Genomic DNA, 21,015 nt, shown 5'->3' on the forward strand with positions numbered 1-21,015 from the left:
AGACTGAATAGGCTGGGGCTCTTTTCTCTAGAAAAGAGAAGACCGAGGGGTGACCTGATAAGAAGTCTTTAAAATTATGAAGGGGTTCGATAGGGTAGACATCGAGAAGATGTTTCCTCTTGTGGGGGAGTCCAAAACTAGGGGCCATAAATTTAAGATAGTCATTAATAAATCCAATAAAGAATTCAGGAGAAACTTTTTTACCCAGTGAGTGGTTAGAATGTGGAACTCGCTACTACATGGAGTAGTTGAGGTGAATAGCATAGATTCCTTTTAGGGGAAATTCGGGAAGTACATGAGGGAGAAAGGAATAGAAGGACATGCAGGTAGGGTTAGATGAAGTATTAACTGGTCTGTTAATAAAATATCTTAGTTAACAGAATATTTTACATACATTTTCTCAGCTTATTTTCTCACGCTGCAAAATTATTTCTGAAATTTTATTCCAATCAAAACAATAAACAAACAAACTGCAATCAAATTCTGAAAACTTTTCAGGTGAAAGTTTCACAAGTACAAAGATGAATTATGAACAGCTGTGATCTGTTTCTACATTCAGGATGATTAATTAATGCAGCTATGTCTATAAGGGAAAAGAAGCGAAGAGGATAGATTTACAGTGCATGTGTGTAAATGCAACAAAGTGTGGTAAACAAGGTGGGTGAGCTGCAGGCCCAAATAGCCACATGGGAATATGATGGCATGGCAATTACGGAAACCTGGCTCAAAAAAGGGCAGAGTTGGGCATTAAATATTCCTGGATACAAGGTACAGGATTTTAACTGTGAAAAATGGGTGGGTTGGGGGCAGCGGAGGCATTGAAAATTGCAACAGTTTCAGACCCGCCTCCAACCTGCACATTTCTGGTTTTCACCGGGGTGGGACGAGGGGCGGGCGACCAACCCGCTCACAGGAGGCGGGCTGGTCACTAAAACCTTTCAAGAAGGCTGCAGGCCTCCATTTTGAACATAAAAAACGTACAAATATAAGAAATAGATACAGGAGTAGGTTATCCGGCCCCTCGAGTCTGCTCCACCATTCAACAAGATCATGGCTGATCTTCTACCTCAATGCCATTTTCCTGCACTATCCCCATATCCCTTGATGCCAAAGGTTTTGCGATTGCAACCCCTGAGGGCTGGGATTCCCGGGCCTTCCCCTTCATGCCATGGAGAGGAGGTGAGGATGCCGGAAACAGCAGCCAGGTGTCTTTGTGGCACAGCTTGTGGGCCCAGAGGAGCAGAAGTGCTTTCCCCAGGCCCAACAAGCCTATCTGCAATGACCCCTCACAACAATTGCCACCCCCTGCCCCCCCAAAAATCGCAGACCTCCGCGATAACCCCCAACCCTGACACCCCACCTCGGTGACTGACACCCGATGACTTCCCACCATGACTGACTTCCCCCAGAGAATGACCTCCCCTCCCCTGATGACTGATCTCCCCCACCCTGTGCCGCCATGCCCATTGATGCCATCATGGCCCCCCATGCCCCCCCCAATCCATACAATCTAAAATTTACCTGAAGACTTGCCTTTTTACGCCCACTTCCTTGCCCTGGTCCTGACTGAGACCAGCCTGTCAATCAGTCAAACCGTCAGACGGGAAACCAACAAAAAAATATAAGACACCCTTATGTCAAAATCATAAAGATGGACCAGGAAACCTGTACATCTGGGTTTCCCATCTGCAATTCGACCCCTTCCCGGCTCCGAGTTAAAATCCTGGCCAAGGTGTTCAGGAAGGATAGGGAAGGAAAAAAAGAGGAGGTGGGGTGGCAGTATTGATTTAAGAAAATATTGCATTGCTGGAGAGAGAGGATGTCCTGGAGGGATCAAGGGCAGAATCTATTTGATTATTGTTAAGAAACAGTAGAGGTGCCATTACACTGCTGGATGTATTCTATAGGCCACCAACTAGTGGGAAGGATATAGAGCAGCAAATTTGCAGGGAAATTACGGAGAGGTGCAAGAACTATAGAGTAGTGATAATGGGGGACTTCAACTATCCTAATATGGACTGGAATAGTAATAGTGTAAAGGGCAGAGAGGGGGAGGAATTTCTGAAGTGTGTTCAGGAGAATTCTCTTGATCAGTACGTTTCCAGCCCAACGAGGAAGGAGGCATTGCTGGATCTGGTTCTGGGGAATGAGGTGGGTCAAGTGGAGCAAGTGACAGTGAGGGAACATTTAGGGAACAGTGATCATATTATTATAAGGTTTAGATTAGTTATGGAAAAGGACAAGGAGCAATCTAGAGTAAAAATACCCAATTGGAGGAGGACCAATTTCAGTTGTTTGTGAACCGATCTGGCCCGGGTAAATTGGAATCAAAGATTGTCAGGCAAAACTGTAATCAAACAATAGGCGGCCTTTAAAGAGGCGATGGTTCAGGTACGGTCGAGGTACATTCCCATAAGGGGGAAAGGTAGGGCAAACAAAGCCAGAGCTCTCTGGATGACGAAAGAGAAAAAGGGGCATATGATAGATGTCAGGCTGATAAGACAAGCGAGAACCAGGCTGAATATAGAAAGTACAGAGGAGAAGTGAAAAAGGGGCAAAGAGAGAATACAAGAATAGACTGGCAACTAACATAAAAGAGAATCCAAAAGTCTTCTATAGGCATAGACAGATAGTAAGAGGAGGGCTGATTAGGGACCAAAAAGGAGATCTACTCATGGAGGCTGAGGGACTAAATGAGTACTTTGCATCTGTTTTTACCAAGAAAGAAGATGCTGCCAGAGTCACATTAAAAGAAGAGGTATTTGAGATACTGGATGGGCTAAAAATTAATAAAAAGGAGGTACTTGAAAGGCTGGCTGTACTTAAAGTAGATAAGTCACCTGGTCCGGATGGGATGCATCCTAGGTTGCTGAGGGAAGTAAGGGTGGAAATTGCAGAGGTGCTGGCCATAATCTTCCAGACATCCTTAGATACGGGGGTGGTGCCAGAGGACTGGAGAATAGCAAATGTTACACCCTTGTTCAAAAACGGGTGTTAGGATAAACCCAGCAACTACAGGTTAGTCAGTTTAATCTCAGTGGTGGAGAAGCTTTTAGAAACGATAATCCGGGACAAAATTAATGGTTACTTGGACAAGTGTGGATTAATAAAGGAAAGCCAGCACGGATTTGTTAAAGGCAAATCGTGTTTAACTAACTTGACTGAGTTTATTGATGAGGTAACAAAGAGGGTCGAGGAGGGCAATACAATGTTGTGCATATGGACTTTCAAAAGGTGTTTGATAAAGTGCTACATAATAGGCTTGTCGGCGAAATTGAAGCCCCTGGAATAAAAGGGGCAGTGGCAGTGTGGATATGAAAGTGGCTAAGAGACAGGAAACAGAGAATAGTGGTGAATGGTTGTTTTTAGGACTGGAGGGAGGTGTACCGTGGCGTTTCCCAGGGGTCAGTACGAGGACCATTGTTTTTTTTATATATGTTAATAACTTGGGTGTACAGGGTGCAATTTCCAAATTTGCAGATGACACAAAGCTTGGAAGTGTAGTGAACAGTAAGGAAGATAGTGATAGACTTCAAGAGGATATAGACAGGCTGGTAGAATGGGCAAGAACATGGCAGATGAAATTTAACGCAGAGAAGTGCGAAGTGATGCATTTTGCCAAGAAGAACAAGGAGAGGCAATATAAATTAAATGGGACAATTCTAAAGGGGTACAGGAACAGAGAGACCTGGGGGTATATGTACATAAATCTTTCAAGGTGGCAGGGCAGATTGAGAAAGTGGTTAAAAAAGCATATGGGATTCTGGGATTTATAAATAGAGACATAGGCCCCGATATTACCAGGGAGGCGGGTTGGCAGCGGGGAGTCGACTGGGCGCGTGGGTAACCCGCCCAGTAAAATCGGTGTGTTCCCCATGCGATCGCGAGTAAATTGAAGCCACTTACCTTGGCTTCCGGGCAAACCTGCGCACTGGGCGGAATGCACACCCGCATCACAGGCTGTCAGCTGGAGAAACCCTATTTAAAGGGGCAGTCATCCACTGACTGATGCTGCAGAAAATAGGCAAAATTACAGCATGGAGCAGCCCAGGGGAAAGGTTTAATGATGCCTCACTCCAGGTCTTACTGGATGGGGTGAGGAGGAGGAAAGAGATCTTCTACCCGGCGGGCGGGAGGATGCGGCCCGCCTCTGCCACCAAGAAGGCCTGGCTGAAGGTGGCAGAGGAGGTCACCAGCACCATCAACATCTCCCACACCTGCATACAGTGCAGGAAGTGCTTCAATGACCTAACTAGGTCAGCCAAAGTGAGTACACTTACTCATTCTCATACACTCCATCTTCCACATCACTGCCCCCACCCCACATCTCCTTCTGCACTGCCAACACTACTCTGTCACATCACCCCTCATACCCACTCAAACCTCATCCTCATCTTACCTGCACTTACTCACCTCGCCAGTACTCATCCCACCACTACCACTCAACCCAATCCTCATACAATCTCATGGCTCTGTCTCATACTCACCCTCTCGTGCATCACTTTCACGGTCAGCCTCACTCAACCTGCCACTACCTGTGCTGCAGCCACAGGGCATGCATCACATATGTGCAGTAGGAAGCATAAGGCAAAGATTTCGTGAGCACAAAGGGGATGCATAAAGGTGTTTGAGGGTTTGTCATGTTTTTATTTATATTTGATTTTGGTTCAACTCCCATTAAATATTATATTGGCACCACTACTACCACATCTTGGCCATTCTTGACTGGCTTGTGCAATAAGTCCCTTTCATGAGGTTCTCCATGAACACCCACACTTGATGCCACCCATTGGGTCACCCGACAGTGGGTGTATGTGTAGTTGCACGACTACTTTGTGCAGGTGCCTGTGGCGCAGCACTGTGTTGTGGAGCTCCACGTGGCGGAGGTGGACGGCATGCCTGGCGAGGCTGGTGATGTGGTCGTCCTCGGATGAAGTGATGAATGCAGCAATGGTGCCCCCCCATCCTGACGGTGTGAGTTTGAGGGGGTCTGCAAAGTAGGTAAATGTGTTTGCACAGCAGAGTTTAGGGTATAAATTAATAATTTTGAGTGGAAAGACAAAGGTGTTACAGCCAAAACTTTGTCTGAAGTGACAGAGCATCCTGCTGCAATAAATGAGGTTTTCCCCCCAACTGTCAAAAAATCGTTTGCATCTCCCACTGGCTGCTGACTGAAACACGTCTGCTCCAACAGGGAGTGTTTCCCACAGCACGGGAAACACACTGAGGATCCTTCAAAATTGCACCCCTGCCAAAATCTCCTGTCAATGAGGTCTGTCAATTACCTCAACTAGGTAAGTATTTAAATCAGCATCCCGCCAGCTTTAATTGCCGGTGGGAGTCCCGCATGGGAGAGCTGCGCGCGCACCCGAACGCATCACTGGGGAACCCGGAAGTCAGTGGGTTGGAGCCGGGCTCCGGACCCGCTCTGGGATTCCCCGATTTTATGAGCCCCCCTGCCCCCAACGCACCCGCTCGGCCGTTCTAAAATTGACCCCATAGAGTACAAAAGCAAGGATGTTATGTTGAACCTTTGTAAAACAATGGTTCGGCCGCAGCTGGATCATGTCCAATTCTGAGCACCGCACTATAGGAAGGATGTGAAGGCCTTAGGGAGGGTGCAGAAAAGATTTACTAGAATGGTTCCAGGGATGGTGGACTTCAGTCACATGGATAGACTGGAGAAGCTGGGGTTGTTCTAGATACAAAAGGCATCAAGGGGTATGGGGAGAGAGCGGGAATATGGTATTGAGATAGAGGATCGGCCATGATCATATTGAATGGCGGAGCAGGCTCGAAGAGTCGAATGACCTACTCCTGTTCCTATTTTCTATGTTTCCTTGGAACAGACAAGGTTGAGAGGAGATTAGATAGAAGTGTTCAAAATCATGAATAGTTTAGATAAAGTAAATATGGAGAAACTGTTCCAATTGGCAGAAGGGTCGAGAGCCAGAGGACACAGATTTAAGATGATTGGCAAAAGAACCAAAGACGATACGAAGAACAACTTTTTTACGCAGCGAGTAGTTGTGATCTGGAATGTGCTGCCTGAATGTGTGGTGGAAGCAGATTCAATCATGGCTTACAAAAAGGAACTGGATAAATACTTGAAGGAAAAAATTTGCAGGGCTATGAGGAAAGGGCAGGAGCATGGGACTAACTGGATTGCTTTTAGAGCCGGCAAGGGTTCGATGGGCTGAATGGCCTCCTTCTGTGTGTTAACCATTCTATGATTCCATGATTTTGAAACCTTTTTTTTTAATTCGTTCATGGGATGTGGGCATCGCTGGCGAGGCCGGCATTTATTGCCCATCCCGAATTGCCCTTGAGAAGGTTGTGGTGAGCCGCCTTCTTGAACCGCTGCAGTCCGTGTGGTGACGGTTCTCCCACAGTGCTTTTAGGAAGGGACTTCCAGGATTTTGACCCAGCGACGATGAAGGAATGGCGATATATTTCCAAGTCATGATGGTGTGTGACTTGGAGTGGAACGTGCAGGTGGTGTTGTTCCCATGTGCCTGCTGCCCTTGTCCTTCTAGGTGGTAGAGGTCGTGGGTTTGGGAGGTGCTGTCGAAGAAGCCTTGGCAAGTTGCTGCAGTGCATCCTGTGGATGGTACACACTGCAGCCACTGTGCGCCAATGGTGAAGGGAGTGAATGTTTAGGGTGGTGGATGGGGTGCCAATCAAGCGGGCTGCTTTATCTTGGATGATGTCGAGCTTCTTGAATGTTGTTGGAGCTGCACTCATCCAAGCAAGTGGAGAGTATTCCATCACACTCCTGACTTGTGCCTTGTGGATGGTGGAAAGGCTTTGGGGAGTCAGGAGGTGAGTCACTCGCCTGAGTAAATATGTTTCTGATGAAAACTATTGTCAGTTCCCACTCCAGCTCTGCCAAGCCCCAGGGCAACAACAAAAACAACTTTCATTTATATAGCGCCTTTAATGTAGTAAAACGTCCCAAGGCACTTCACTGGAGCGATTATCAAACAAAATTTGGCACTGAGCCACATATGGAGATATTAGGACAGGTGACCAAAAACTTGGTCAAAGAGGTAGGTTTTATGGAGCATCCCAAAGGAGGAGAGAGAAGAGGAGAGGTTTAGGGTGTGAATTCCAGAGCTGACGGCCTACACAGCTGAAGGCATGGCCACCAATGGTGGAACGATGAAAATCGTGGATGCGCAAGAGGCCAGTATTGGAGAAGCACAGAGATCTCAGAGGCTTTTTTGAGCTGGTGGAGGTTATAGAGATAGAATAACAGAAAATGTACGGCACAGAAGAGGCCATTTGGCCCATTGTGTTCGCGCCGACCGAAAATGAGCCACCCAGCCTAATCCCACTTTCCAGCAGTTGGTCCGTAGCCTTGTAGGTTACAGCACTTCAGGTGCAAATCCAGGTACTTTTTAAATGAGTTGAGGGTTTCTGCTACTGCCACCCTTTCAGGCAGTGTGTTCCAGACCCCCATCACCCTCTGGGTGAAAAAATGTTTCCACAGCTCCCCTCTAATCCTCTACCACTCACTTTAAATCTATGCCCCCTGGTCACTGACCCCTCTGCCAAGGGAGAGTCGAGGCCATGGAGGGATTTGAAAACAAGGATGAGAATTTTAAAATCGAGGCGTTGTTGGACTGGGAGCCAATGTAGGTCAGCGAGCACAGGGGTGATGGGTGAATGGGACTTGCTGCGAGTTAGGATACGGGCAGCAGAGTTTTGGATGAGCTCAAGTTTACGGAGGGTGGAAGGCGGGAGGCCGGCCAGGAGAACAATGGAATAGTCGAGGCTGGAGGTAACAATAATAGCTGGGAATTTCCTTTGGGCTCTGCTGCGAGTGCTGCAAAAACTCAGTTTATGCGCGTAACCAGGATTTCTGCTGCACGTCCAGGGAATTTACGGTGGCGGACTGTGAGCATCTCCGGGGAAGGTCACGCCCCGTGTGTTTTTATACCCAGCTCCCAGAAAAAGCTGCCCCGTAATTGCCAACCCAAGACTCGGGGGAGCTTCCTCACTGGCGAGACATGACTGATACCTCCCTTCATAGGAACATAGGAAAATGATAGGCAGCAAAAGACCAGCTGGTCCATCAAGCCTTGCCCCACGCTCAGGGAGCATCCTGACTAGACACTTCCTACACTTCCGCAGCCATGTAATCTCCTGGGAGAGGCAAAATAAACCAGGACCAATCAGAGAGGGGGAGAAAATGAATTTAGGAAGTTGTGACACTGCACAAGTTGTGATGTTTTAGACGTCTTGACATTCTAGATAGCCAAATCCAGCACATGCCAGGCTTTGCTCATCACCAACGGCTTAATCTCGATCCAAATTGCTTCCACTGGGACATATCACTGTGATTGTGACCCTGAGTTCAGCATTTATGTGGCAGCAGAAAACTTAGATTTGCAGAATTAAGCCAGCCAGACGTACAACAGACAGCAGTGTGCTCGCCCCTTTAATTCAAGGTGTTGTTCATTAGCTGAATACATGCGGTGGATTTCAGTGTGTGTTATTAGAAGTATTAAGAAATAGTTTTTTTTATATATCTATCTATATATGTTGTGATCTTACTATTATGACTATCCAGAACTAATGGTAGAAGGAAAAAAGAAAATCTGTTTGGGTCTGGATTCCTGTCAGTCCTGTTACCATGACAACTCCAAATGTGCCACAGTGGCAGTGGAAGACACGGAGCTTATTCTGTGTTCACACCAGATCCAAGAGATCGTTGTGGAGAGTTGAGGTACAGGACGTCACAATGTATATGTGAATGCACCTGACTGTGCCTCACTGGGCAGCACTCTTGCCTCCAAATCAGAAGGTTGTGGGTTCTAGTCCCATTCTAGAGACTTGAGCACATAATCCAGGCTGACACTCCCAGTGCAGCCTTTTGGATGAGACGTTAAACTGAGGACACCTCAGCCCTTTTAGGTGGATGTAAAAGATCCCATGGCCACTATTTTGAAGAAGAGCAGGCGAGTTCTTCCCGGTGTCTTGGCCAACATTTATCCCTCAACCAATATCACTAAAAACGGATGATCTGGTCATTATCACATTGCCGTTTGTGGGAGCTTGCTGTGCACAGATTAGCTGCTACGTTTCCTACATTACAACAGTGACTACACTTTAAAAGTGCTTCATTGGCTGTAAATCTCTTTGGAACATCCTGAGGTCGCGAAAGGTGCCATATAAATGCAAGTTCTTTCTTTACTGAGCCCCCCCCTCACCCCGAACACCAATGCATGCGGCCACAATAACCGGCTCAAGATGGCTCAGGATTTATTGCACTGCTCTCACAGCATGGCCTCCAGAATGCAGAGAGGCAAGTATAGTAGAGGTAATTTGATATTCATGTGCCATCTCCTTTCCTCTTTGGATACATTTACACAACAGGTCTATCGTCGGCACAAAGTGGTTTTGGCTTTGCACTCCTACTAAACTTGTGTGGTGTAGATCAGGTGTCAAGATCCAAGTTGACTCCACACTGAAGCAGAGTGAGACTCCCTCCTCCAGGAAGTCTCACCTCCCTTTGCCCAGGCCCTGACTCTGGATTCAGGCTGTATTTGCACCAAAACTGCAGTGCGAAGCAAAACCAATGCTTCCGTTACACCCTTCAGCTATCTTCAGTATTACCCCTGATTCAGTTTTGCTGAGGGGGCAACTGATCGTTGTGAGGCAGTCCTCTAGAGTTGATAACACCATAAATATTTTCACCCACTGTGAATCCAGCAGGTCCCATTGGAGATACTATCTTCTCTGATCTCAAATCAAAGTCCCATATCTGCTCCATTGCTAAGCCACTTTCAAGAAGCTTGGTTTCTGCTTTTGTACCAAATGGTTTTCTTCCCTCTCAACAGGTCTTGCTTTATAAAGTCAAAGCCATCCAGGGCTTCTGTAGCTGTGCTGCTTTTCTAGCATCTCATGGATAAGGTATAAGATAAAGCTCATCATCTCATTGGCAAAACTTCTCCCGTCACTATTCTCCGCCATCTCTCTCTCCATCATCCCCTTTCTCCTCTCTTGCCGTTTTATTGACGTGCTTGATTCTGGTTCTCCATATCACAGGAAGGATATAGAGGCACTGGAGAAGGTGCAAAAAAGATTTGCAAGCATGATACCAGAACTGAGAGATTATAACCATCAGGAAAGATTGAACAGGCTGGGACTCTTTTCTCCAGAAAAGAGAAGGCTGAGGGGTGACCTGATAGAGGTCTTTAAAATTATGAAAGGGTTTGATAGGGTAGATGTAGAAAAAATGTTTCCGCTTGTGGGGGAGACCAAAACTAGGGGTCATAAATATAAAATAGTCACTAATAAATCCAATAAGAAATTTAGCAGAAACCACTTTACTCAGAGAGTGGTGAGAATGTGGAACTTGCTACCACAAGGAGTAGTTGAGGCGAATAGCATACTTGCCTTTAAGGGGAAGCTAGATGAGCACATGAGGGAGAAAGGAATAGAAGGCTGTGCTGATAGGGTGAGATGAAGTGGGGAGCGAGGAGGCTCGTGTGGAGCATAAACACCGGCATGGACCTGTTGGGCCAAATGGCCTGTTTCTGTGCTGTACATTTTATGTAATATGACTACAGTCAGTGCACCTCTCAGCTTTCCTCCCTTGTTCCTTCCAAACTCCAGATATGCTCCACCCCCCTCCCTGCGTCCTCATTGTGTTGAAATTAAGACTTGTTGCTCCATCTCTACCTCATTCCTACCCAAGACCTTGAAACCTGGGCAGCTCCTTGTCCCCTTCAAGCTTCTCTTCCTCTTGCAGTCTTTGGGCTTTTAAAACCAAAGCTTGGCTCCACTTCATGAATGCCTCTCGGTTTACCTCATTTTCCCTCCAGTCCTTTTGAATCTTTGTAATGCCTGCACTTTTCACGCCTTGGACCGATACCTAGGTTTCTCAGTAAATGTTTAAAAAAGTGAAGCTTTTATTCCCCCAGGTCTTTAAGGTTCAACTTGAGTCTGACTCAACAGCTAAAAGTACTGGTGATATTGCCACTACAGCAAAAGTAGAATACAACGAGGAAGCATTTTTGGCCGTGACACCATTGATTTATCTGTAATGGCCAGCAAGTGCTTAATTAGGCAATTATGGTTACAAAGTATTGTGAGATTCTTTCCTGTATTTTAGGTTGACTGTGCATGTCCCAGCTATTTCCTTTAGTGCAGAGTTCATATCCAATTTACGCTTTCAAGTAATGTTCTATTTTCATAAACCTATGAAATCAGAGTCTAAATATACGTGATGGCCGAGACTGAGGTTATATCCTGCATTTCCTAGTTGAACCATTGTTCTCGCACTGTAGTTGCAAGGCTGCAATAAAAAGTACCATGAAATGAATGACAGAATTATGTATCTCATCAAAACGAGGTGAGTGCAGTCTGTTGTCGTGCGTATCTGACACAAAACCTGTACAAGTCAGAACACTGACTTTATATAAGTGTATGGATAATTATAATGCTTTCCTGGCCGGCCTCCCACCTTCCACCCTCTGTGAACTTGAGCTTGTCCAAGATACTGCTATCTTGTATCCTAACTCGCACCAAGTCCCGTTCCCCCATCACCCTCTGTGCTCGCTCACCTACATCACTCCACCATTGGCGGCCGTGCCTTCAGCTGCCTAGGCCCTAAGCTCTGGAATTCCCTCCCTAAACCTCTCCGCCTCTCTACCTCTCTCCTCCTTTCAGACGCTCCTTAAAACCTACCTCTTTGACCAAGCTTTTTGTCACCTGTCCTAATACCTCCTTATGTGGCTCGGTGTCAAATATTGTCTAATGTGCCTCAGTGAAGTGCTTTAGGGTGTTTTTACTGCGTTAAAGGCGTTATATAAATGCAAGTTGTTGTTGTTGATCTCCTTGGAAGACGTGAATGGTTCGTGAGCTGTGGAATTTACATGTTCTTAAAGTTTAAAGCTTGTTTTGCACTTCCAATGGACAGCACAGGGCTTGCGGGGGGAGTGGGAGAGGAGGGTAGGTAGATTTCCCTCGTTTGTTATTGTAGTAAAATCATGGATATGTATGGAAAGAATGTGCTTTTGACCTTCCTACAGTTGGAAGCAGAGGGACTCTGAGCCTGCGCTGAGTCCGCTTTATTTGTAATGGGGAAGGTTTAGATTGGATTCGAGGAACAGAAAAGAGCTTTCAGAGAGAGAATGAAAGAATACAAAAGGCATGAAAGAAGAGAATGAAAAGAAAAACCTGCTGCCCAACAAGTAGCAGAACCTGACCATGTGCCACTCTGGGCCCCTGTCGGCTAATTACAAGTTTAATTAAGGGTAAAGAAAGAACTTGGATTCATGTGGCGCCTTTCATGATCTCAGGACGTCCTAAAGCGTTTTCTAGTCAATGAAATACTTTTGAAGTGTAGTCACTGTTGTAATGTCAGAAAAGCGACAGCTAATTTGTGCACAGAAAGGTCCCACAAACTGCAATGTGATAATGACCAGATAATCTGTTTTAGTGATGTTGGTTGAGGGATAAATATTGGCCCCAGGACACCAAGGAGAAGTCCCCTGCTTTGCTTCGAAACAGTGGCCATGGGATCTTTTACTACACCTAAGAGGGCAGACGGGGCCTCGGTTTAACATCTCATTCGAAAGACAGCACCTCCATCCCCCTCAATACTGCATTAGTATTCTAATACTAGGGTGCAGCTGTATTAAGTAGATCTGTCCCTTTATGTCTATAGAGTTTAATTGGTCAGTAAACATAGCTTAAGGTCAATCAGGGTTTAATTGCTGTTTGGTGCGAGAAGTTTGATGATTGGAAAGTGCTTGTAAATTTCTGGATCCAGGTCAGAAAAAACAGCATGAAATGACTGGCTTCCTTTCGGACGTTTTGGAGTGTGACACCTGAAGTGTGACGGAAGCTCTCCAAACTTTTCTGGAGATTGATTGCTCACTGAGAAATAGGCAGGCATTTATATTGCCAACTAGTAAATGTGGATGTTAAATGTAAAATAAGTAGCAATAAATGCAAGAAGGCCCCAAGTCTTTGGTGACATTTGTAAAACTTTGGAGGGAGTTTAGGGAGGAAACAAGTGAATAGACTAGGGTTGCCAACGTTCAGGATTGTCCTGAAGTCTCCAGGAATTATAGGTTTGACCAGCAGTCAAAAGTCATACAATTGGGTAACGAAGGGTCTGTTCGCTTTCCAATTAGCGGGAGAAGGCAGTGCACCGCGAGGATGGACATGTCGGGCGACCAATGGCGAGTGCATGGGGAGGTGGGGGCGGGGTGGTTGGAGGTGGGAGGTCATATGATGAAACCTCCAGGAATACCTCCAACGAGAGTTGGCAACCTTAGAATAGGCTCAGGTTTGGCTGATCCCTTTAAGCTAAAGGATTCTGCCAACTCATTCAATCAACGAGTCTTTTAATGGGGATCTTTTCATTTTGCTTTGGATAACTTGTAAGTAATAGTAGAGGTGTGATTTTCAGCAAAGGATGTGTATCTTGCGTTACTTTCGCCTGTTATTTAGTTTCTTCCCATGAAAGTAAGCCCTTACCTCTCCCAAGTGGACATAGGTGTTCTAATGTTGTCCGTGGCTCTCCTCCAAACCCTTGTAGCATGAGCTGTTCTATATGGTTTCCTCTCCAAAATCTGCTGTTTAATTATCAAACATCAACAAATCTTTTATCAGTTTGCAGAATTTGCTTACTTATCTCCGCAACTGCCCGCATTGTTTCTTGTTATCAGTTACTTCAGGTGTAATCTTGCGAAGGCTCCATTTTGTCTGGTTAACACACACGTCGCTCTCTCTCTCTTAGCATTCTGGACAATAGGCATTCTGATCTCGGTCAAGCTGGCAGCTGTGTTCACCACCAAGAAAGCGAAGGTTTCATTCCATGTCCATTGATTTAGCCTTCTTCAAAACAAGTAGCAAAAATGCAACGTCCTTCAGTATGTATTCCTGTCTGTTGCAGGCAGCCACTGTCTTTAAAGAAGCTTTACCGTGATCTTTTTACCGACTCTTCTCTAATTTAAGCTAATCATCGTTACCCAGCGATTCCATCCTCCGCCAGTAATTTTTTTAAAATTTCATTCTCGGGATGTGGATGTCGCTGGCAAGGCCGGCATTTATGGCCCATCCCTAGTTGCTCCGTGAGAAGGTGGTGGTGGGCCTTCTTCTTGAATCACTGAGAGTCTTGCTAGGCCACTTCAGAGGGCAGTTAAGAGTCAACCACATTAGCACAGGACTGGAGTCGCATATAGGCCCAGACCAGGTAAGGACGGCAGGTTTCCTTTCCTAAAGAATGTTAGTGAACCAGTTGAGATTTTACAAACAATCCAACAGCTTCACAGTCACTTTTACTGAGACCACCTTTTTATTTTCAGATTTTTAAAAACTTTATTCAAATTCTCAAACTGCCATGGTGGGATTTGAACTCAAGTTTTCTGGATTATTAGTCCAATAACATTGTTAAGAAAAATGAGGCAATATTGATGGGAAATCAGTGGACCCATTGAATGGTTCTACTGCTCGGTGTTGCGCTTGAATCAGCTTCTTTGGTTTTCTTCTGGGAGGCCTGCAGATTTAACCATTTCTCTCCCACACCTCACCGCCACTGGTGTGTCCCTTAGAATCATAGAATCATAGAAGTTTACAACATGGAAACAGGCCCTTCAGCCCAACATGTCCATGTCGCCCAATTTATACCACTAAGCTAGTCCCAATTGCCTGCACTTGGCCCATATCCCTCTATACCCATCTTACCCATGTATAAGACAAAATTGTACCCGCCTCTACTACTGCCTCTGGCAGCTCGTTCCAGACACTCACCACCCTTTGAGTGAAAAAATTGCCCCTCTGGACCCTTTTGTATCTCTCCCCTCTCACCTTAAATCTATGCCCCCTCGTTATAGACTCCCCTACCTTTGGGAAAAGATTTTGACTATCTACCTTATCTATGCCCCTCATTATTTTATAGACTTCTATAAGATCACCCCTTAACCTCCTACTCTCCAGGGAAAAAAGTCTCAGTCTATCCAACCTCTCCCTATAAGTCAAACCATCAAGTCCCGGTAGCATCCTAGTAAATCTTTTCTGCACTCTTTCTAGTTTAATAATATCCTTTCTATAATAGGGTGACCAGAACTGTACACAGTATTCCAAGTGTGGCCTTACTAATGTCTTGTACAACTTCAACAAGACATCCCAACTCCTGTATTCAATGTTCTGACCAATGAAACCAAGCATGCTGAATGCCTTCTTCACCACCCTATCCACCTGTGACTCCACTTTCAAGGAGCTATGAACCTGTACTCCTAGATCTCTTTGTTCTATAACTCTCCCCAACGCCCTACCATTAACGGAGTAGGTCCTGGCCCGATTCGATCTACCAAAGTGCATCACCTCACATTTATCTAAATTAAACTCCATCTGCCATTCATCGGCCCACTGGCCCAATTTATCAAGATCCCGTTGCAATCCTAGATAACCTTCTTCACTGTCCACAATGCCACCAATCTTGGTGTCATCTGCAAACTTACTAACCATGCCTCCTAAATTCTCATCCAAATCATTAATATAAATAACAAATAACAGCGGACCCAGCACCGATCCCTGAGGCACACCGCTGGACACAGGCCTCCAGTTTGAAAAACAACCCTCCACAACCACCCTCTGTCTTCTGTCGTCAATCCAATTTTGTATCCAATTGGCTACCTCACCTTGGATCCCGTGAGATTTAACCTTATGTAACAACCTACCATGCAGTACCTTGTCAAAGTCTTTGCTAAAGTCCATGTAGACCACGTCTACTGCACAGCCCTCATCTATCTTCTTGGTTACCCCTTCAAAAAACTCAATCAAATTCGTGAGACATGATTTTCCTCTCACGAAACCATGCTGACTGTTTCTAATCAGTCCCTGCCTCTTCAAATGCCTGTAGATCCTGTCTCTCAAAATACCCTCTAACAACTTACCCACTACAGATGTCAGGCTCACTGGTCTGTAGTTCCCAGGCTTTTCCCTGCCGCCCTTCTTAAACAAAGGCACAACATTTGCTACCCTCCAATCTTCAGGCACCTCACCTGTAGTTGTCGATGATTCAAATGCCTCCCTAACCTCCCATAACGTCCTGGGATACATTTCATCAGGTCCCGGAAATTTATCTACCTTGATGCGTGTTAAGACTTCCAGCACCTCCCTCTCTGTAATATGTACACTCCTCAAGACATCACTATTTATTTCCCCAAGTTCCCTAACATCCATGCCTTTCTCAACTGTAAATACCGATGTGAAATATTCATTTAGGATCTCACCCATCTCTTGTGGTTCCTCACATAGATGACCTTGTTGATCCTTCAGAGGCCCTACTTTCTCCCTAGTTACTCTTTTGCCCTTTATGTATTTGTAGAAGCTCTTTGGATTCTCCTTTGCCTTATCTGCCAAAGCAATCTCATGTCCCCTTTTTGCCCTCCTGATTTCTCTCTTAACTCTACTCCGGCAATCTCTATACTCTTCAAGGGATCCACTTGATCCCAGCTGCCTATGCATGTCATATGCCTCCTTCTTCTTCTTGACTAGGGCCACAATCTCCTGAGTCATCCAAGGTTCCCTACTTCTACCAGCCTTGCCCTTCACTTTATAAGGAATGTGCTTACCCTGAACCCTGGTTGACACACTTTTGAAAGCTTCCCACTTACCAGACGTCCCTTTGCCTGCCAACAGACTCTCCCAATCAACTTCTGAAAGTTCCTGTCTAATACCTTCAAAATTGGCCTTTCCCCAATTTAGAATTTTAACTTTTGGGCCAGACCTATCCTTCTCCATAGCTATCTTAAAACTAATGGAATTATGATCACTGGTCCCAAAGTGATCCCTCACTAACACTTCTGTCACCTGCCCTTCCTTATTTCCCAAGAGGAGGTCAAGTTTTGCCCCCTCTCTAGTCTGGCCATCCACATACTGAATGAGAAATTCCTCCTGAATACACTCAACAAATTTCTCTCCATCCAAGCCCCTAATGCTATGGCTGTCCCAGTCAATGTTGGGAAAGTTAAAGTCCCCTACTATTACCACCCTATTTTTGGATGGAAGTTTCATCAAATCCCCTGAACATGGTAGTTTTTCTGATTGGGGTTCGCCTGGTTTTTGGGCCTAAGTTGGAGGAGCCCGATCGGAAATTTGGGCGGAGACCCATTGCTTGGAATCTCTGTCCATATTTCGATTTGTCTGATTTTTGCACTTGGAATGAGTTGATGCTCTTGTTCTATGGCCGGGGTGGCAGCAGGAACCGATCTGGGAATCCGAGTGCCCTTGTATAGAGTTAGTAAGAGCATAGTGCCGTGGTACCAAGCAGTGTGTGGAGGAAAGGGGAGCTGAAGTGTGGGGATGAGGAATGACGGGGGCTGGTTCGATTGTGAGGATTTTCTTTTTATAACGGGTGGGTTGGAGCAGATGTACGGTTGGGGGAAGGGTATTCTTCCCCAACGGTTGGACAACTGTTGCAGGCAGCTTCACAAAGGTCAAGGTGAAGGATTCGATCAGCCATCAAAGGCACCTGTATTATTTCCTCTCTCTCCACCATGAAATAGCCATATCACAAAAGAGGGCTGATGTTCGCAGTATTGAACACAGCCGCTAAGGGACTACAAGCATTCCGCAATGTGTGCTGAAGCAGCAAAAGCATTATTTTAAGTCAAAAATCAAGTCCTTTCTTGAGAATACCAGCTTTAAGAATAGATGGCATCTATACCATAGCTCTGGAAACAGTACTGCTCGCTGATCTACATTGGCTCCTGGTCCGGCAATGCCTCGATTATAAAATTCTCATCTTTGTTTTCAAATCCCTCCGTGGCCTCGCCGTTCTCTATCTCCTCCAGCCTGACAACCCTCCGAGATCTCAGTGCTCCTCCAATTCTGGCCTCTTGTGCGTCCCCGATTTGAATCAGTCCACCATTGGCTGCTGTGCCTTCAGCTGCCTAGGCCCTAAGCTCTGGAATTCCCTCCTTAAACCTCTCTGCCTCTCTACCTCTCTCTCCTCCTTTAAGACTCTCCTCAAAACCTACCTCTTTGACCAAGATATTGGTCACCTGTCCTAATGTCTCCTTATGTGGCTCGGTGTCAAATTTTTTTGATAACGCTCCTGTGAAGCGCCTTGGGATGTTCTACTACGTTAAAGGCGCTATATAAATGTGAATTGTTGTTTTAAGGGAGGCATGTTCTCCCCAGATCCACACCAAGTTGTAAGGTTCAGTATCCACCCATAAGTGTCTCCTAAAACAATCCAGCTGACAAGGAACTTGCCAACTTTGGAGTTGCCATTAGTGGACTAATGTTTAATTAATTCATGTGACATTTGTTTGCCTGCTATTTTAAAGCAGGCATTCATCACGTGCTAAAAATTTGTTGCATAAACTTGGCTTGTAGTCCTTTGAGTTGAGGAGTATAAGTGTCAGCCGTGGCTCAGTGGTAGCACTCTCACCTCTGAGTCAGAAGAATGTGGGTTCAAGTCCCACTCCAGAGACTTGAGCACATAATCAAGGCTGACACTCCCAGTGCCAGTACTGAGGGAGTGCTGCACTGTTGGAGGTCCCGCCTTTTGGATGAGACCAAGGCCTCGTCTGCCCTCTCAGGTGGATGTAAAAGATCCCATGGTACTATTTGAAGAAGAGTAGGGGCGTTCTCCCCAGTGTTCTGGCCAATATTTATCCCTTAACCAACTAAAACAGATTTTCTGGTTATTACCACATTGCTGTTGTGGGACCTTGCTGTGCACAAATTGGCTGCTGCGTTTCCTACATTACAATAGTGACTACACTGCACAAGTAATTCATTGAGGCCATGAAAGGTGCTATATAAATGCAAGTCCTTTTGTTTTATTAGGGGATGATCTAATTGAGGTCTTTAAAATATTAAAAGGATTCGATAAGGTAGATGCGGAGAAACTATTTCCTCTGGTGGGGGAAATCAAGAATTTTAAAATTAGAGCTAGGCTATTCAGGAGTGAAATCAGGAAGCCCTTTTTTACACAAATAGGGTAGTAGAAATCTGGAACCCTCTCCCCCTAAAGGCTATGGATGCTGGTGGACAATTTAAGCTTTCAAGACTGAAATAGATAGATTTTTGTCAGCTAAGGGTATCAAGAGATATGGCGGGTAAATGGAGTTGAGGTGCAGATCAGCTGTGATCTAATTGAATGGCAGAGCAGGCCTGAGGGGCTGAATGGCCTACTCCTGTTCCTAATGTTACTAAATTTGGCACTTGTCTAATTTTAAGTCACAATGTTATGAGGCCGTAAAATTGCATGCAAATAGCAGAAGTGTTAAAAATTGAAAATACAGGACTGTCCCTAATTTTGTAGATCTGAGCTTCAGCTCATGCCTTTAAGGGAGTTTTTCCATCTTCAGTGATTTCCTAGAGGCACCATTGATTGCCTCGGTAGACAGTGACTAATGCATGTGTAATAAATGTTTCATGGACCTCCACTCCAGCCTAGATAAACAAGAATAACAACAAACCCTAGACCACCCCGAAGCTAATCTTAATAAGTTGACATCTAAGGTTTTGGTAAAACTGCAAGAAAATACAGTACAATGCACTCCCATTTGTGGAAAATAGCTTGTGGCCAAAGCTTTGTTCCTTTTGTACCTCATTTAGCAGTAGTGGCTTCAAAGGTAATTTTAAAGCATTGATCCATCACAAGTGACGCTGCTGAAGACACGTGTCTACTGTTCTTTCACCAACACCTCACAGCAATTTTTGTTTTAGCATCGATGAGGTTACAGGGACCTTGTCCTGTAGAATAGATGGCTTTTACTCACAGGGGATTTCTACATGGAAACAAGGGCGGAGAAATTTGAGTCCCGCCCGTTTCAGGCATGGAATGGATTGCACGAGCACCCGAGGGTATTGGTCCTGAGGCCCAATCGAAATTGGGCCGCGGGCCTTGTCTGTGTGAAACCGGCGAGCTGAGGATGGCAGTCTGGCTTCCCCGAGACAGCTCGTCGGTCGGGACCTTAGGAAATTCAGCTAGCTCTAACGTGGCGGGCAACGGGAGTGGGGGGGGTTGCGATGGGGGGACGAGATGAGCTCGGGCTGGCAGCAGTAGTTTTGCAGCTCCTGGCTCCACAGAAATGAAACTAGATGAAAGTTTCCCTACGTTTTTGTGGACCACCTCTGGCAGTCCCTTTAAGGAACACTGGTGAGGCCGTTGGAGATTCAGAACAACTGACTGGAGCAAGTTCTGGCCAGTTGATGAGCAATTTTGCATCAGCAATTTGCATAGTCAAGACGCTAACTCTTATTTCAGGCAGGGGCCCTGGACCCTTGGAAGTCGCTGGCTTCCAATTTGGCAGCTGGAATGTTCTGAGGGAGATTGGATGGGAGAGATTCCGACACAAAATTGGGGTCCTTACTATTTCACCCAAAATACGAACATAACGATGTCCAATTTCTCCCCCAAGAAGTAAATACAGATCAGAGTGTGGAGTAGAGGAGCTTTTGTCTTCATGGGTTGTTCAGGTGTGTACCATGGAGTCTTAGGGACCTTAAGTTCCACAAATAACCACCTCCCCAAGACATTCAATGGCATTACCATCACCGAGTCCCCGATACCATCAATATCCTGAGGGTCACAATTGACCAGAAACTCAATTGGACTTGCCACATAAATGCCGTGGATACTACAGCAGGGCAGGGTTGTAATGTAGGCAAATGTGCCAGCCAATTTGCACACAGTCAGGTCCCACAAGCAGCAATGAGATAAATGACCAGTCAATCTGTTGTAGTGATAAATATTGGCCAGGACATCAGGAGAACTCTCTGCTCTTCTTCAAAATAGTGCCAAGAGATCGAGCCTTAAGTTTAGCATCCCTTCCTAAGACGGCTCCTCTGATATTAAATTGGAGATGAATCATAGCCTGTGGACTTCTCCCCCGGTGTCCTGGCCAATATTTATGCCTTAACCAACATCACTAAAACAGATGATCTGGTCATTATCACATTTCTGTTTATGGGACCTTGCTGTGTGCAAATTGGCTGCCGCATTTTCTACATTACAACAGTGGCTACGTTTCA

At 45.6% G+C, this 21,015-nt stretch overlaps 1 long non-coding RNA gene across 1 annotated transcript in view; it reads left to right on the forward strand.

Annotated features, from left to right (window-relative positions):
- Window positions 1-21,015, forward strand: part of LOC137327755 (uncharacterized) — a 109,750-nt gene that overhangs the window by 25,974 nt on the left and 62,761 nt on the right. The gene's annotated exons all lie outside the window — the stretch shown is intronic.

The sequence above is a fragment of the Heptranchias perlo genome, chromosome 12, assembly GCF_035084215.1.
Source record: "Heptranchias perlo isolate sHepPer1 chromosome 12, sHepPer1.hap1, whole genome shotgun sequence".
NCBI classification, from domain to species: domain Eukaryota; kingdom Metazoa; phylum Chordata; class Chondrichthyes; order Hexanchiformes; family Hexanchidae; genus Heptranchias; species Heptranchias perlo.